Source organism: Anomaloglossus baeobatrachus, chromosome 6 (genome assembly GCF_048569485.1).
Source record: "Anomaloglossus baeobatrachus isolate aAnoBae1 chromosome 6, aAnoBae1.hap1, whole genome shotgun sequence".
NCBI lineage: Eukaryota > Metazoa > Chordata > Amphibia > Anura > Aromobatidae > Anomaloglossus > Anomaloglossus baeobatrachus.
Window position 1 is genome coordinate 330,400,655 of NC_134358.1, and position 19,910 is coordinate 330,420,564.

Genomic DNA, 19,910 nt, shown 5'->3' on the forward strand with positions numbered 1-19,910 from the left:
CAAACTATTCCTATACTATTGAAGCATGCAGACATAAATAGATTGAATAAGGCGTTTTCGACTTTCCTATGGAGGGGAAAAAGACCAAGAATTAGGGCGGAAAAATTAATGCTACCACTGGAAAAGGGAGGAATCAAGCTACCAAATGTTAGAGGTTACAACCTCGCATGACTAATGAGACATGTAATAGACTGGCTGAGGAAGACAAATAGCTATTCTGACATAAAAATAGAAAGTGAGTTCTGCAGACCTTGGGACTTGGGGGCAAAACTACATACGTCGCTTGCCAATATTCCGAGGAACATTAAACACTCCCTGGTATGTAGAGATACGATAATGGCATGGAAAGCAGTGAGGAAAAAACATAGCCTACCCTGGCGAATTTCCAAATACCTAAATATCTCGAACTTCCCGGAATTCCCAGCAGGGAGAGAAAATAAGCTATTTTTAAAATGGAAAAATAAAGGGATTGGAGGGGTGAAAGATCTGCTTCATGAAACGGAACATAGATGGTTATCATACCAGGAAATAGTGACCAGGTACAGGTTATCTCCATTCCAAATCATACAATACAAACAGGTAGAAAAGGGAATAATGGGGTTACTGAGGGATGTCAGAAAGGAGCAGGTAATGAATGAAATGGACCAGTTTATCATGAGGGATAAACAGGAGATTACTATCTCCTCACTATACAAAGATTTGAGAGCAGTATTGGTTCCATTGCACTCTGACCAGGTCTTGGGAGCATGGGCACGACAATTGGAAGACACAGAAGCAGGGGATAAGATATTACAAGGATGGATGAGGATGAGGAAGGAGGTGATTAATGAGGGATGGAGGGACACACAATACCGGTTAATACATAGAGCAATTTATGGCTTTAACACCCCAAATAAGCAAAAAGTGGATAAAATAGATCACTGCCCCAAATGTCAAAGGCCAAAAACGGATCTATACCATGGGATCTGGCAATGTCCAGAAAGCCATAAATTTTGGGGAAGGATACAGACACTCATAATGAATATTTGGGAAGTGGAAGTGGAAATGGACCCATTGTTATGGATCTTCCATTATGGGAACAAAAAAAAGGAAGAAAAAGGAAATAAGCAGGGGATCATGATACCAAGACTGTTTCATAGTATAGCTATGATAGGCAAAAAGGCTTTACTGCGCAAATGGCTCGAGGGGAACGTTCCATCGGAAGAAGAGGTGTTGGGACAGATTAAATTGTTGCTCAAAATTGAGCAGTTGGAAGCAGAAAGAAACAAAGATGAACTAACGGGTACATTTTTTAAAAAATGGAGGAGATTCATAGTACAACAATGTGGGGAGGCAGAAATACGAAAAATAATATCCCCTTTTACTAATACGGAATGGTATCTACTGGAAGACATTCAAGGTACACTGGGAAAGCTGAAACTACGTACACAACGGAGACATGATAGTAGGGTGTGATGATTCTCTCAGAAAAGTGGGGCTTCTATCGGGTGATAAAATATAGAGGAGTTATATGTTTTTGCGTGACTTGACCACGGTGTTTCTGTATTAAACTGCTTGGGAGGGGTACACTGGGAATATATGGGTAAACCGGAAAGGTGAATTATTCCTTGTTATATTGTTTGACCTTATGTAATGAGTATGAAAACTGAAATAAAAATTTGTGTTTATAAAAATATTAAAACCTCACTTTGTATCACACAATGTCAATGTAGAGCAGGACCAGACTCCCATGGGAAGCTATATACAGTGGGGAAAACAATCTTTTGTCAGCCACCAACTGTGCAAGTTCTCCCACTTAAAAAATGAGAGAGACCTGTAATTGACATCATAGGTAGAACACAACTATGAGACTTAAAATGAGAAAACAAACCCAGAATATTACCTTGTCTAATTTGGCAAAAAAAAAATTCAAATTATGGTGGAAAATAAGTATTTAGTCAACTTAAAGCATGCAAGATTTCTGGCTGTCGCAGACCTGTAACTTCTTCTTTAAGAGGCTCCTCTGTCCTCCACTCATTACCTGTAGTAATGGCACCTGTTTGAACTTATTATCAGTATAAAAGACACCTGCTGTCCTCAAACTCAAACAGTCACACTCCAAACTCCCCTATGGTGAAGACCAAAGAGCTGTCGAAGGACACTAGAAACAAAATTGAAGCCCTGCACCAGGCTGGGAAGACTGAATTTGCAATAGGCAAGCAGCTTGGTGTGATGAAATCAACTGTGGGAGCAATAATAAGAAAATGGAAGACATACAAGACCACTGCTAACCTCCCTCAATCTGGGGCTCCACACAAGAGCTCACCCAGTGGGGTCAAAATGATCACAAGAACAATGAGCAAAAATCAAGAACCACACGAAGGGACCTAGTAAATAACCTGCATAGAGCTGGGACCACAAAGGGTACCATCAGTAACACACTACGCCGCAAGGGACTCAGATCCTGCAGTGCCAGACATGTCCCCCTGCTTAAGTCAGTACATATCCGGGCCCGTCTGAAGTTTGCTATAGAGGATTTGGAATATCCAGAAGAGTATTGGGAGAATGTCATATGGTCTGATGAAACCAAAATAGAATTGTTTGGTGCAAACACAACTCTTCATGTTTGGAGGAGACAGAATGTTGAGTTGCAGCCAAAGAATACCATACCTACTGTGCAGCATGCGGGTGGCAACATCATATTTTGGGGCTGTTTCTCTGCAAAGGGACCAGAACGACTGATCCGTGTACATGAAAGAATGAATCATGAGGTTTTGAGTGCAAACCTCCTTCCATCAGCAAGGGCATTAAAGATGAAACATGGCTGGGTCTTTCAGCATGATAATGATCCCAAGCACACCACCAAGGCAATGAAGGAGTGGCTTTGTAAGAAGCATATGAAGGTCCTGGAGTGGCCTAGGCAGTCTCCAGATCTCAACCCCATAGAAAACCTTTGGAGGTAGTTGAAAGTCTGTGTTGACCAGCAACAGGCCCAAAACATCACTGCTCTAGAGGAGATCTGCATGGAGGAATGGGCCAACATACCACCAACAGTATGAATATTGCGATGAACTTTTGTTATTGACCAAATACTTATTTTACACCATAATTTGCAAAAAAAATCTTGCCAAATCAGACAAGGTGATTTTCTGGATTTGCTTTCTCATTTTGTCTCTCATAGTTGTGGTGTTCATATGATGTCAATTACAGGTCTCTCTCATCTTTTTAAGTGGGAGAACTTGCACAATTGGTGGCTGACTAAATACTTTTTTTCCCCACTGTAAATAAAATGCCTAGCTCAGAAAAGGGGGAGCACGCCCCTGTTTGCACAAAGTTTAAGAAACTACAGCAATACCAAAGGAATAAGTTGGCACACATAAAATGCATTAGAATATGTTGACACTTGGGCAGGGGCATACATAGAAATCATGGGGCCCCATAGCAAAAGTCTGAATGGGGTCCCCCCCACCGATAAAAAACAAACAAATAAAAAAACATTATCATAATAATCATTATTCATGTTATTGGGGGCCGGCATGCATTATTGGGGGCGGCTTCTAATCAGAAATAACACATACTACTACATAGTGTTACTAAACAACACCCACCATATAAAGGTTAGCGATGTATACATTGCAAAATAATGCCGCCACACCATGACCAAATATCACCACAAAGAGTCTGAATATAACCCCCGTCCTGTTACTGAGCAAAGGCCACTGCACCAAGACAAGTGGGTTCACACCACAAATCCCTAAAAAATCTGCAATATGTGAACTTGGCCTAAAGTAGGGATGTCCTTCTTCGTGCCCCTCAGTACACACAATATACATTTTCACATCTGTCTCCCCCATTTAATGGTAAGGATTATGACTCTTTATAGCATTAGGATCTACAGTTAGGTCCAGAAATATTTGGACAGTGACACAAGTTTTGTTATTTTAGCTGTTTACAAAAACATTTTCAGAAATACAATTAAATATATAATATGGGCTGAAAGTGCACACTCCCAGCTGCAATTTGAGAGTTTTCACATCCAAATCGGAGAAAGGGTTTAGGAATCATAGCTCTGTAATGCATAGCCTCCTCTTTTACAAGGGACCAAAAGTAATTGGACAAGGGACTCTAAGGGCTGCAATTAACTCTGAAGGGGTCTCCCTCGTTAACCTGTAATCAATGAATTAGTTAAAAGGTCTGGGGTTGATTACAGGTGTGTGGTTTTGCATTTGGAAGCTGTTGCTGTGACCAGACAACATGCGGTCTAAGGAACTCTCAATTGAGGTGAAGCAGAACATCCTGAGGCTGAAAAAAAAAGAAAAAATCCATCAGAGAGATAGCAGACATGCTTGGAGTAGCAAAATCAACAGTCGGGTACATTCTGAGAAAAAAGGAATTGACTGGTGAGCTTGGGAACTCAAAAAGGCCTGGGCGTCCACGGATGACAACAGTGGTGGATGATCGCCGCATACTTTCTTTGGTGAAGAAGAACCCGTTCACAACATCAACTGAAGTCCAGAACACTCTCAGTGAAGTAGGTGTATCTGTCTCTAAGTCAACTGTAAAGAGAAGACTCCATGAAAGTAAATACAAAGGGTTCACATCTAGATGCAAACCATTCATCAATTCCAAAAATAGACAGGCCAGAGTTAAATTTGCTGAAAAACACCTCATGAAGCCAGCTCAGTTCTGGAAAAGTATTCTATGGACAGATGAGACAAAGATCAACCTGTACCAGAATGATGGGAAGAAAAAAGTTTGGAGAAGAAAGGGAACGGCACATAATCCAAGGCACACCACATCCTCTGTAAAACATGGTGGAAGCAACGTGATGGCATGGGCATGCATGGCTTTCAATGGCACTGGGTCACTTGTGTTTATTGATAACATAACAGCAGACAAGAGTAGCCGGATGAATTCTGAAGTGTACCGGGATATACTTTCAGCCCAGATTCAGCCAAATGCCGCAAAGTTGATCGGACGGCGCTTCATAGTACAGCTGGACAATGACCCCAAGCATACAGCCAAAGCTACCCAAGAGTTCATGAGTGCAAAAAAGTGGAACATTCTGCAATGGCCAAGTCAATCACCAGATCTTAACCCAATTGAGCATGCATTTCACTTGCTCAAATCCAGACTTAAGACGGAAAGACCCACAAACAAGCAAGACCTGAAGGCTGCGGCTGTAAAGGCCTGGCAAAGCATTAAGAAGGAGGAAACCCAGCGTTTGGTGATGTCCATGGGTTCCAGACTTAAGGCAGTGATTGCCTCCAAAGGATTCGCAACAAAATATTGAAAATAAAAATATTTTGTTTGTGTTTGGTTTATTTGTCCAATTTCTTTTGACCTCCTAAAATGTGGAGTGTTTGTAAAGAAATGTGTACAATTCCTACAATTTCTATCAGATATTTTTGTTCAAACCTTCAAATTAAACGTTACAATCTGCACTTGAATTCTGTTGTAGAGGTTTCATTTCAAATCCAATGTGGTGGCATGCAGAGCCCAACTCGCGAAAATTGTGTCACTGTCCAAATATTTCTGGACCTAACTGTATATTAAAACCCTGCAAAGTACAGGGATAATACACACACACACACACTGATGGCACAGCAAAGGGGCAACACACACACACAGTAATGACACAGCACAGGGGCAACACACACAGTATTGGCACAGGGGCAATACACACACACACACACACACAGAGTGATGGCACAGCACAGGGCAGTTTTTTTGTAGTATTACAGGCAGACATTTGTACATTATAATACTCACCTGCTCCTGTGCTGTGAGAGATGATGATAGTGGCTCAGGCCTCCCTGCTGCACTTCCTGTGAGTCTTCCTGGCTGCTCCTCCTGTCCTCTGCTTTTTCTTTCTATTCCTTCTGTTCTCCGCTTCTCACTGTTTTTCTGCTCTCTGTTTGCTTTTCTCTCTTTTTTTGTGGTCTCTACTCCTTCTTCACTCCTGCACTCTTTTCCTTTTCATCATTTCATTTTCCCGCGTCTGCCCCCTCTCCTGATTGGCTTTTCTCCTCCTGGCATCTCTGCTGCCTGGCCACTCCCTCCTCTTCAGCACAGGCCGTGCACAGTGTGCAGTGTGGGCGCCTCTGAATCTCTGCGTTGGCCAGTCTGCAGCTATACAAACAGTGTCGGCTCCCAGTGGTGTTAATCAGCTGCTTGGTGACGGCCCCAGGGGCATGATGCATGAAAGTGAAAACGCACACACTGCGGGCAGCCACCCCGGGCCCCTCCAGCCAGGGCTGCCACCAGAAATTTCCGGGCCCGATACTGACAAAATTTTCGGGCTCCCATCAGACTCCACCACAGCTCCGGCTCTACCCCTCGAACCTTCAGCAATAGAAAAAAGTTGTTTCCAGCATCACGTCCTAGAAAAGGTTAAAAAACAATTTTATTCCATAAGGTTAAAACCAACACTAGGTTGGATGGACGTCCACAAAGTATAAAACAATGTCTGACGCGTTTCACACCTAACAGAGGTTCTTAGTCTTAAGCAGGCTTTACACGCTGCAACATCGCTAGCCGATGCTAGCGATGGCGAGCGTGATAGCACCCGCCCCTATCGTTATGCCAATATTTGGTGATCGCTGCCGCAGCGAACATTATCGCTACGGCAGCGTCACATGCAGTTATCTGGTCGGCAGCGTTGCTGTGACTGCCGAGCAATCCCTCCCCCTGACGCTCGGTATCACAGCGACGTCATCGTGACGTCACTAAGCGGCCGGACAATTAAAGCGGAGGGGCGGAGATGAGTGGGACATAACATCCCGCCCACCTCCTTCCTTCCTTATTGCGGGCGTGTGGCAGGTAAGGAGAGGTTCCTCATTCCTGCAGCATCACACGTAGCGATGTGTGCTGCCGCAGGGACGAGGATCAACTTCGCCCACGCGAAAGCAGCGATATTTGAGAATGGACTCCCATGTCAATGAGGAGCGAATTTGGATGTTTTTGCAACGATCCAAAACTGCTCCTAGGAGTCACACACAACGAGATCGCTACAGCGGCCGGATGTGCGTCACAAAATCCGTGACCTCAACGAGATCGCTGTAGCGATCTCATAGCGTGTAGAGCCCGCTTTAGACATATCCTGTTGTATTTGCACAAGTTATGGAATAAAATTGGTTTTTAACCTCTTTTCTTGGCCATGATGCTTGAAACAACTTTTGTTCTATTGCCGGACTTTGCCTCTTTGTACATGGAGCTGACCTCCCTGCACCGTCCCCCAGAGAGAGGACCCAGGTGATGCCTTTACCGGGGGAGCTGAGATCCTCCTTAGCATACTGACTTCCAACCTTCCACAATCCACCATCACTCTAGGAAAATCTCCAATTCTGCAAACACCAATCAAACATTAACCGCTAGTCGTCATTTTGACTGCCCGAAAAAAGCTGCATGCACCATTTTATTGGGTCATTAAAATGACGAACCCCAGACAGAATCGTCAGCCACATATGTATATCTAATATATAAAGATGTGTATGTGTGTGTGGATAGATTATATTATAATATATATATATATATATACACTGTATGTGTGTCCGCTATAGGAACCCGCACCGTCTCATTTACAATCACGATATTTTGCACAGACACCTCATGTGACCTAGGGAACGTCATAGACTATTTTTTGAGGGGAAAATGTAACCCTGCGCTTTAGGCTGGGGCCACACAGGGCACAACTGTGATCCTCGCATGACACTCGGCTCACGCTGGGAGCACAGCAGGAGCCGACTGTCATGCGAGTGTCACTGAGACTGAGCTCCGATCATGCGATCGGACCTCATCTGCAGGGGATGGGCTGGCACTCAGGAGGAGCGGGCCAGTGCTGCGGAGGGGAGGGAGGTATTTATCTCTCCTCTGTTGCCGGCTATTGCCATTCTCGCACTGCACTCACGGTACACCGGTGTAACGCGAGTGCAGTGCGATTCTTCTCTCGCCCAATACAGTTGAATGGGTGCAAGACAGTCTCGCATAACAATCGCAGCATGCTGCAATTGTTTTCTCGGTCCGATTGGGGCCGAGAAAATAATCGCTCATATGAGCTGGCACATAGGCTAATGTTTGTCCGAGTGGAATACGATGTTTTATCGCATCCCACTCACTACGATTTTCATGCCATGTGTCTTAATAATAATAATTGTAATAATAATAATTTTATTCATTTATATAGCGCTATTAATTCCACAGCGCTTTACATACATTGGCAACAATGTCCCCATTGGGGCTCACAATCTAGAGTCCCTATCTGTATGTCTTTGGAGTGTGGGAGGAAACCGGAGTACCAGGAGGAAACCCACGCAAACACGAGGAGAACATACAAACTCCTTGCAGATGGTGTCCTTGGTAGGATTTGAAACCAGGACTAGAGTTGAGCGCGGTTCGCGGTTCTCCAGTTCGCGGTTCGAGTGATTTTGGGGCTGTTCTAGATCGAACTAGAACTCGAGCTGTTTTGCTAAAATTCGATAGTTCTAGATACGTTCGAGAACGGTTCTAGCAGCAAAAAGCAGGGCTTTTTACAGCTACAGTGTGCACGAGCCAACGCTGGCAGACTGCCACAAGCTGGTAACCTAGATAAACATCGGGTATCCAACCAAAGCGCTTTGGTTAGTAACCCGATGTTTATCCTAGTTACGTGCAGGAAGCCCACACTTCCCCGCTCAGCTCGCTCCGCCCCCTCCTGCCCGCGGCATGTACACACGTACACACACACACACACACACTCTGCACACATACTCTGCACACATGGTCCCGCTCGGCTTACCTGCGGTGATGAAGTCCCGCCATCCCGACCTCAGCGCTGTCACTGTCCTCCATGGCCGCCGCTTGTCACATCACCTTCTCTCGCTTCCGACCCGAGACTGACTAGCGGTGACGTCACGGGCCTCTCGCGATACTTGGCTGTGAAGGCGGCGGTCATTGAACTCAGTGACAGGAGCTGTCAGTGTGCTGGAGATCAGCGCAGGTAATGTACCTCGCTGACAGCAGCACTTGTCATGCCCTGCAGTGACCTGGGCTGACCCATTGATGTTAGCTCAGGTCACTGCATTGCTCTCCCAGCCAATGGGGAACATTCTGCTCTTCATTGACTGGGACAGTGTGGATCGTCATGGCAACCCCTTGGATTACACCAGACCTGGATTTGTTTTTCTTTCTAATAAATTGGTTAAAGAGGGAATGTTTTGGGGAGTGTTTTTTCAAATAAAAATGTGTTTGTCGTCTATTTCTTTTTATTACTGACTGGGTTGGTGATGTCGGGTATCTGATAGACGCCTGACCTCACCAACCCCAGGGCTTGATGCCAGGTGACATTACACATCTGGTATTAACCCCATATATTACCCCGTTTGCCACCGCACCAGGGCGCGGGATGAGCTGGGGCGAAGCACCAGGATTGGTGCATCTAATGGATGCGCCACTTCTGGGGCGGCTGCGGCCTGATATTTTTAGGCTGGGGAGAGTCCAATAACCATGGACCTCCCTAGTCTGAGAATATCAGACCCCAGCTGTCTGCTTTACCTTGGCTGGTGATCCAATTTTGGGGGGATCCCTACGTTTTGTTTTTTTTTAATTATTTATTTAATTTAAAATAACAGCGTGGGGTGCCCTCAGTTTTGGATTACCAGCCAAGGTGAGGTTGCCAGCTGTGGTCTGCAGGCTGCAGCCGTCTGCTTTACCCTAGCTGGCTACAAAACTAGGGGGAACCCTACGTCATTTTTTTGGCTAAATACAAAGCTAAGCACCCCTTAGTGCCACATGAAAGGCACCAAAGGGTGCAAAATTACAAAATGCAGGAGAGTGGGACATTATGTGTCTTTCTGCCATTATAATGACAGAAAAAACTGATATGAAGTGCACAAGCACAAGAAAATCACCAGAGCGCTCTACGCTGTGAAAAGCAGTAGAAAATGGCACTGGAGTGAACATGTGACCGCCTCATGTAGGATGAAGCTATGAATCCTGGGTAAATTTATGCATTTACCCTCCTTCAGTTTTTTTGCAGTACACAAAAAAACGGAAGGCACACGGATGACAAACAGATGACATACGGACCGTCTACGGAACGGAAACAGATGCCACACGGATGCACCCGTGAAAAAAAACGGACTGTTTTTTGCAGACCGCAAAAATGGATCGGTCGTGTTAATGTAGCCTTATTCTGATCTGCCGTTTATAAACAGCAGGCAGAAATAAGTGAATAGTGCCCCCCAGCATCAGAAAATCTCCGGGGTTTCAGGGCTAGCTGAGACCCTGGAGATCATGATTCAGGACGGTTTTTACGGTCCCCGCTCACGTGATCACAGGTATACACCGTACACCGATGATCACGTTACAGTAAATGACAGCGCCGGTAAAAAATTATTTATCTCCCATCTGGCATGAACAAACATGATAAATCTCCTCCCCGGTCCCCTCCGGTCCCCCGGTGTCGCCAAAGTGCCCCCCCTGATGCCCTCCCAGAAATCCAAGATGGCCGCGCGCACAGCAGCGCGCCGGCCACATTCACCCTACTCCTCTGATTTCTGTCACATGTGCCATGACACATGCGACAGAAAACTCCTCCCCAGGCCCTGCCAGGTCACCCCCTATAACCCCACCGGTGTTCCCCGGTGTCCCACGGTACCTGTGCAGCGTTGATCCCCCGCGGCCCTCTCCTTCACAATAGACGCTGCCGCATGCACAGAGCGGCTGTCAGCTCAGCTTCCTGTGTTCAGACACAGTGAGTGGTGGTTATGCATCTGTAAGCTAAATGGGCGGCACGGTGGCTCAGTGGTTAGCACTGCAGTCTTGCAGCGCTGAGGTCCTGGGTTCACTTCTCACCAAGGACACCATCTGCAAGGAGTTTGTATGTTCTCCCCGTGTTTGCGTGGGTTTCCTCCAGGTACTCCGGTTTCCTCCCACACTCCAAAGACATACAGTGCTATGGAATTAATAACGCTATATAAATGAATAAATTATTATTATTACTGCAATGCCCTGCTCATGAGGTAAGGAACATAATTGATCAGGAGAGCTATACTACATTTTTAAATGGAGGGATTTGCTTTTATAGTTGCCTGCTGAATGACTACCAAACATGAGAGTCCGTTATACGCCACAAGAAAACACATCTAAATAGCGAGCTCTGTTGTTAAGTATTCATTCAGCTGGATAACTGGACTTAAAGGGGTATTCCATCTCCAAGATCCTATCCCCAATATATAGTAGGTGGAATAGCAATAATATCAGCAAATACCAATATTTGGAAATGTAGAATAGTTCTCCTGATTAGGCATGCCCTTACCTCATGAGCAGGGCATTGCAGCTTTGGTAGCAACCATTACGACATGGACTCTGCTGCTGTGGACCCGGGGAGAGTGAGTGCAGATTCATTGCACCCACACTCCTCACATGAAGGGTCTGCACTTGTTAGGACCAGGATGACGGGTAGGCCCAGGAGGTGGATCCACTGGACTGAGCACCCCACCGAGGGCAAGGTGCCCGGTAGCCGAAGCACTACGGGTAGCAGGACAGTCCGTTCAGAGGAGTGGGTGTAGAAGTCCCTGGGACCACGGAGTCTCTGAAGGTAGTCCGGGTGACGGAGCGCAGGTTCGGAGGCCGAGATGATGTCAGGCAGGATCCGAAACCAGCGGAACGGGGAGGTTGGTCACCACACGGATCCAGGGATCGGAGACGGTAGGACCTGAGAAGATGGCGGACAGTCCGTTCGGGGTTCTGGAACCGTCAGGACCGGTTGGCGAGACAGGAGCGGCTCTACAAGAGAGATAGGTAAGTACGAGATAATGGTACAGGGAGACCTGACTCCTAGCTTAGCAAACACAAAGAACAGGCCCCGCCCACTTGGAAAGGAACCCCCTATATACCCTGCACCTGAATCTTCAATATCCTGTTGGAGGACGCTGGCCCTTTAAGAGAGGGTCAATGACCGCGCGCGCGCCCTAATGCGCATGCGCGAAGCCCGGGTGCCAGAACCTTCTCCTCTTTTTCTCGGCAGAAGTTTAGTCCAGGGAGACCGTCACAGATGGTAAAGATGGTCCGGCCGGCCTGGAAGTGCCTGGGGTGATCTTTGGCCAGTTGAGTATGAGGCCTACTCCCTAATCTTTCTTTGCTGTTTTAGGACACTGCACTTTGGGTTCGCAATTGCCCTCTTGCTGCTGGGACTGGTGGTTCGTCCCTCTTTCTGTGTGGTAGACTGCGCAGGCCCTCTCTGGTGCTTCTCTGCTGGAGTCCACACCGGGCCCTTGGAATGCAGCTGTACCTTCAGATTACTTCTGGGCCAGGGGGCTTGCAGCTCTCCTGCCCTCCAGATTCAGCTACCAGGGATGGATTTTATGCCCTGGCAACCACAGACTCCGATGTCCGAGTCTCTTCTGTGCCTCTCTGCACCTCTTGCTTCACTGGGCCATGCTATTCCAGCTCTAGGCCCCAGTTCTACAAGACAGCACTACTCTCCGTCTGTCCTCTTTCACTCCTGTCTACAGACTAACCACTATTCCTCCCTCCAGCCAGACTTAAGGAATCCTCCCTGAAATTCCAGGTTCAGAGCTCCCTCTGCTGTCCGGAGGGAGAACTGTGTTGGGTGTTAACTTACTGGCCAATAGATCTCCCAATTACCTCCAGGCTCAGCATTAACCCTTTGGGAGGGCAATGCTGTTGTGGCGACCAGGTCCTGGGGCGCCACATTACCATAGCAACAGGGCTCCGATCATGTGATTCCCGGAGCCGCGGTTAGCGGTGACGTCACCGCTAACTGCGTTGCTATGGCAACAGTGATCTCCGTTAATGACCGGCTGTGTCAGCCGGTCCCTAACGGAATGGGGAGTCGACCGTGTGCTACAGCATGTCGCCGGTACACGGCGATACACAAATGTGCACCGTGTACCGGAGAGATGCACTCGCAGGTCCTACATGACGCGTCATAGTCATGTGACCAGTCTGTAGCCAATGAGATAATAGCCATGTGACTGGTCACATGGCTATTTTGACGTCACGATAGGTCCTGCATCACTGCTGGCAGTGCCGGTCACCGGGAGGATTCAGCGATCATCGGATGGAATAGCGGCAGGAGACAGAGTGCAGGAGGGATCGCGAGGACCGGTAAGTGTTATGGCAATGTTTATTAACTGTATGTGTACATTTATAATGCATTTTTATGTGTTTGTGATTGCCTCCCATTATAGCCTATTGGTTCGGTTCGTCGAACGTTCGACGAACCGAACTCAAACGGGACCTCCGTTCGGCGAACCGACCTCGAGCCAAACCGCGACCGGTTCGCTCATCTCTACCCAGGACCCCAGCGCTGCAAGGATGCAGTGCTAACCACTGAGCCACCATGCCGCCGTTACAGTTACTCTCCAAAAAAATTCCTTACATTAAAGTCAATAGAGCTAGTAGGTGAGGTCATTAATAGGAGCTGTTATTGGTTATTATAGGCAACAAAGGACATTGCTAGTGTAAAGCTGGGTTCACACATAGCGACGCAGCAGCGATCACGACAAGCGACCTGACCTTATCAGGATCACTGCTGCATCGTTACATGGTCGCTGGTGAGCTGTCAAACAGGCAGAGCTCACTAGCGACCAGTGACCAGCCCCCAGCCAGCAGCGACGCGTGGAAGCGATGCTGCGTTTGGTAACTAAGGTAAATATCGGGTAACCATTACCTTGGTTACCAGCGCACACTGCTTAGCGCTGGCTCCCTGCACTCCTAGCCAGAGTACACATCGGGTTAATAAGCAAACCTTTGCTTATTTACCCGATGTGTACTCCGGCTACGCGTGCAGGGAGCAGGGAGCCACCACTGGCAGCGTGAGAGCGGCAGTGCTAGTAACTAATGTAAATATCGGGTAACCAAGGAAAGGGCTTCCCTTGGTTACCGGATATTTACCTTGGTTACAGCTTACCGCAGGCTGCAAGAAGCCGGCTCCCTGCTCGCTTCAGTTCATCGCTTTCTTGCTGTCACACACAGCAATGTGTACTTCACAGTGGGAGAGCAACGAGCAAAAAATGAAGCAGGACATTCAGCAACGAGCAGCGACCTCACAGCAGGGGCCAGCTCGTTGCTGGATGTCACACGCAGCGACAGTGACGGGACGTCGCTGCTACGTCACAGAAAATGGTGACTTAGCAGCGACGTCGTTGTCGCTATGTGTGAACCCAGCTTAAAAAGCTTCTGTGTGAGGTAATATGATACCGGTGGAGAGATGGATAGAGAGAGAGACAGACAGGGAATGACAGAGAGAGAGACAGACTGATAGGGAATGAGAGACAGAGACAGACTGATAGGGAATGAGAGACAGAGACAGACAGATAGGGAATGAGAGACAGAGACAGACAGATAGGGAATGAGAGACAGAGACAGACTGATAGGGAATGAGAGACAGAGACAGACAGATAGGGAATGAGAGAGAGAGACAGACAGATAGGGAATGAGAGAGAGAGAGAGACAGGGAATGAGAGACACAGGGAAAGAGACAGACAGAGGCATCCAGACAGACAGACTACATGCACAGTTACACACACTGTACATTACCTCATCTTGCAGTTTCTGATCAGTGAAGAGCAGGAGAGAAACCACAGGGACTTGCACGGAGGCTGCTGCAGCTGAACACCAGGACCTAGATGTTCACTGGTCACGTGATCAGGCATATGATCAGTTAGAGGACAGGTCCTTCACCGCAGCCTCCATAATACATTTCCTGTCCTGCACCAATCACATACATCAGTGCAGAGTAGGAGAGACGGCAGCTCTCTATGAGCGACTCGTGCCCCCTCATTTGCCTGATGGCGGCCCCGCCCCCTGGGGCCCGGTGAACTGGGGGGTGAAAGGGAAGGAGCCTGGACTGTGAGCTGTGGGCCCCCCCTCCTGCCTCCAGCTCACGGGCCCCGTAGCAGTGGCGTGGTCTGCCTCTATGGACGGTACGCCACTGCACTTGGGCCATTTAACAGATAAAACCCAAAATAGAAACAAAATGAGCATATACCCTGCTTTAGGTAAGTAAAAAGGAATAGTACATTTAAATAACATATAGTACTTAATAAGCACTGTTTTGATCACAAAAGCATAAAAGCCATCTCACAGCAACAGGGTGTACCCCAATCAGAACGGTCCTATCTTCTAATATTAAAACATCACCTTGTGTCACATGACCTCAATATTTTAATATTAGAGGATAGGACTGTCCCAAAAGGGGAAAAACTTTGTCGCAGTGTGATGGATTTTATGCTTTTTTGATCAAAAACTGTGTAGTCTAAGCCTAAAGGCTGCTTTAGCGATGTCGCTCGTGAAAGCACCCGCCCCCGTCGTTTGTGCATCACGAGCAAAACGCTGCCCGAGGCGTACAAAATCGCGAGTATCTGTCACACATACTTACCTTCCTAGCGACGTCGCTGTGGCCGGCAAACAGCCTCTTTTCTAAGGGGGGCGGTTCATGCGGCGTCACAGCGACGTCACACGGCAGGCGTCCAATCGAAGTGGAGGGGCGGAGAGCAGCCGCATGAAAGTCACGCCCACCTCGTTGCCAGAGGACGCAGGTATGGTGTTGTTTGTCGTTCCTGGGGTGTCACATGTAGCGATGTGTGCTGCCTCAGGAATGACGAACAACCTGCTTCCAAAAGCAGCAACGATCTTTTGAAAATGAACGACGTGTCAACAATCAACGATTTGGTAAGTATTTTGCATCATTAGCGGTCGCTCGTACGTGTCACACGCAATGACGTTGCTAACAAGGCCGGATGTGCGTCACGAATTCCGTCACTCCAACGACATCTCGTTAGCGATGTCGTTGCGTGTAATGGGGCCTTAAGTCTATTCTTGCTGGTTGTTAGGTGATCAAATACTTATTTTGAGTAATAAAATGCAAACTAATTATTTAAAAATCATAGAATGTGATTTTCTGTAATTTTTTTTTATTCTGTCTTTCACAGTTGACGTGTACCTACGATAAAAATGACAAACCTTTCCATTCTTTGAAGTTGAAAAAAATTAGAATAATTGGCAATGTATAAAATGCTTATTTTCCCCAATGTATGTTTGTTTCAAAATTTTCATTCAAAGATCTGGCAGTGTTATTTACCGAAGTATTATGTAGTATCAAGGTCTGTGTGGAGTATCTCTACTGTTGTAGAGGTTTTCTCAACTAGAAGCAATGTCTCTGACATGCAGTACGAAATGGAGCACTTAAGGATATATGTATACATATTACTGAGCATCGGGGGACTCAACATGCTCCTTACCACACTCGTACACATACTGCACGAAAGTTCTTCTTTATGTATGAGGCTTTCGGAATTCTTTTCTAATATAGTATGATGATAAATCCTAAGTCAAGTTAATGAATGATGAATGGATCAATCTGCGTAAGACCAACTTTGAGTTGAATTTCATGATATTTTTGGTGTCATGTGAATTTGAACACTTTGAAATTCATTTCAGAAAGATCATGACCCAAAAAATCTTGCCGGCTCGATTTCCCTCACTGTTAAGCATTAGAAAGCAGTCTAATGAAACTTTCTGCAGATAAGCGGGCTTCTCCTTAATGCCTGCAGTTATGAAATCACTTGATCTATCCCGGTTATCACATGAATTATTATACCTTGTACTGTGGTGGCAAGTACATGCGTTATCAGAGATATGGATGTTCTAGTGGAGCACTGCCCGGTGCAGGACTGACAGTTTGTATTATTCTTACGGTCTCCTTCTTGCTCTTTGATTATGCAAAGGAAATTGGATTTTTGGGGAAGCCTTCACATTTTAAACGATCTGCTCATCTCTAAAGTAGATGGATTGCCCTTTATATATGTCCCCATATACAGAATGGTATCCACAACATGATAGTGCAGATATGAGAGCCACTCACAATGTCCAAGGATTTGTAAAATGAAATGCTATGATTAGAAGCCCAGGAAATAAAGACATAAATGTGTCTGTGTCATGCTGCCAGTGAGCAGAATTTTGGCATCATCTCAGCAATAAGGATGAATGTCTTGTTTTCATCTCACTAGAACGCTTCCCTAACAAACATCACCAATATCTATTTGCCTTTAGTAACAACACGGTTGTTCATTCTGTGTCCCTGTGATCAGGGAGGCCTTCTGCTTTTGTTTGTCACTGACCCCCATGTCTGGCTTCTTCTAGTGAGGCTGGACGAATGCAAGAGCAGTAATGTAATGAAGTTAGCGCTCCTGACCTGTAGAAGCAGATGTTTAATAGCAGGGGTCTCTGGAGGACAATGCAAACAGATATCTATCTCCCCTGCAATATATGTGACACCCACCTTCCGCAGGATAACACAACCAATCTATGGGGGCGATTCGCTGCTCAGTATGAAACTGTAATTGCATTGTGCGGCTCATGTCACTGACAATGTTTAGGGTGTTACAGACTTTCTCCTCTGCCTGGAGGAATTAATTGTAATTGTAGATTTAGCCTTTCACAAGACACAAGTGGGCTGATTCTTCCTCATCCATGTTCCACAGGCTCCTTTTATTTTATCTGGTGATCAGGGAAGGAGCAGTGTATGCATATAAATGAATGCCATGAGAATGAGCTATTTCATACAGGCATAAACAGTGGTATTCATTCTTTGCGGGAAATTGTCTGAAATAACCCAATATCATATTTGCGAGATCATCCCAAAGGAGATGGACAGCTTTGTGGTGATGACACTGTATACCAGGACACAGTGTCTTTTCTGAACCCACAGACTCAAGACTCAGCTGAACTTCAGGTAATACAATAATATATATGGCTTGTGGCTAGCGGTTTTCTGCCAGAAATACGGGATGTCTTATTATTAATTACAAAAAAAGGTGGAGGGATTGTGCTTATCAGTTTAGGATATTTCAGAAATATAAAGTCTATCAAATCACATTTTTTTAACTTTTCAAATATATTTAAACTTTTAAGAAAGTTATATGAGACTATATGGTGCATTAAACAAGACGGTGCTGTTCCCGCCCAAACATATCTCCCCTTATGGCTGGTGAGTGAGGGAAAACATCAAATATAGGCGTTGTACAGGGTATCAATCATTTCATTGTTTCTATCCCCTGTCAATATGACATCATATTAAACTGTAAGAACCCTCATGTGCATATAGGCCAATCATGTAACCGTGCAGCCCAATAAGGGTCGGCGTATGCGGAAAGAGAAGATGTCACAGTTTAGAGCACCCAATACTAGGCTTCTGTTTGGATGCTTTGTTAGTAAGTGGTGGTAGTAATGTGAGCTATAGGAAAGTTATCTTAACTCTTAGCAACAAAAATGCTTTCAAGACACTTAAAAGGTGTAACTTTTAGAAATAAGTTGAAATATGTGCATTCCTTACGATTTCTATGTGAGTTCCATTTATTTTATTATCCATGATGAACAGGAAAGTATTCTGCATAAGAGTTGACAGATTGTCTCTGTATTGCTTTTCCTTCCAATGAAAGGTGACTGAGCAGATCTTATGATTGCAGTGGGGGAAGAACAGTATATGAAAACCTGGATCATGTTTATCCCCCTTTGCAACGTTTAAAGGGAACATGTCATGCGATTCATGCTGCCCAATCAGGCATCAAGAAAAAGAGCCCGCCGTAGCGTTTCAGATAAATTATATTATTATACAATATTATTATATTATAAGAAGATCTAGCCAGCGGTAGCACTGGACCTGACACATCTGCTGCAATACTAAAAAGAAAAATAAACCTGGCGGCAATCGTGCATCTGGACCCAGACCCATGCTGCTTGTGGTTTGGGAAGCATGGATAGGTTCCCTTTAAATTTCACTGATCCATGATCCATGATCATATCTGGTCTGTAATCCAAATTATGGTAAACTCAGTTAGGTGCATGGATTTTAGCATTAGTTATGGAGAGCGCTTCTCCACCTATTTTTTTATTATTATCATTAATAACACAGAATGAAATATGTACCCTCTGCATGGTAAAGTGCTGCGGAATATTATCAAGCTTTATAAATACAAAATATAATTATCAAGCTGCATAACATTTACATGAGGTTGTCAGGCTGGACATTCATACAAACCAATCTGCCACATGTAATTTAGGTCGCAGGACTACACTGGCAATATGTTATAGGCAGTGAATGGAAAATGAGTATTGTGCTCACACCAATATTTTCTTCTGTCCTATTTCTATCAATCACAGTCACCAAAGATATTTATAATTTTCATTATTTATAGCAAACTTGCCTGAAAAAGAAATGCCAAATTCACACAACTATTTTAGGTCTATGAAGTGGGACAACCACCTAGACCTATCGATTGCTTGAAGAGGACTAGTCAACAAATACGAATTGGCCAGTTTTTGCTGTTATTGTTGTTTGTTTTTAAAGTAAGCCATATACTTCAGAGTTGTAAGCCTTTTTTAGTACTAAGCTTTGTGGTCTTTATCAAGGCGGTGTTGCTCGCAACATTTTCTGGGGTTTGGTCTTTAGGCTGCTCTGCATTATTAATGAGAATCTACCAGCTATGGAATGTGAGAGCAGGATAATGTAGAGACAAAGACACTGATTCCAAGGATGTATCACTTACTGGACTGCTTAGTGCAGTTTTCATAGAATGCCTGTTTTATGTGATGTAGATGTAGCAGAGCTAAGACTTCTGGGTTGGGCATAACCCTGCCAGTGCTCCTGATTGACCGCTTCCTTTGTATACTGTCAAAACTGTGATTGTATTAAATTACAGCTCCCTGCCTAGTAAGTAATACATTGCTGTAATCAGGTTCTCATTCCCTATGTAATACGGCTCTCAGGTTAAATATCAAAAAATCTGCAGACAGGTTTCCTTTAAGCTGTGTGCCATGCACTCTTGATTAAGAATGTAAAAAGTAGCACTATATAAAATGGCTAGATCTCTGGAACTGTATGGCGGATTGAACAAAAAAAAAACAACACTTTTGACCTGGTGACA

At 45.5% G+C, this 19,910-nt stretch overlaps 1 protein-coding gene across 5 annotated transcripts in view; it reads left to right on the plus strand.

Moving 5' to 3' along the window:
* The window catches only part of LOC142243250 (poly(rC)-binding protein 3-like), a 1,512,260-nt gene that overhangs the window by 1,091,299 nt on the left and 401,051 nt on the right, over positions 1-19,910 (plus strand). The window contains exon 1 of one of the 5 annotated variants that reach the window (XM_075314942.1): positions 17,458-17,719. The exons of the other annotated variants lie outside the window; for them this stretch is intronic. The gene's annotated coding sequence lies outside the window, so the exon portion shown is untranslated. Of the gene's footprint in view, positions 1-17,457; positions 17,720-19,910 lie in introns of those variants that run through there. 5 annotated transcript variants of the gene reach the window in all.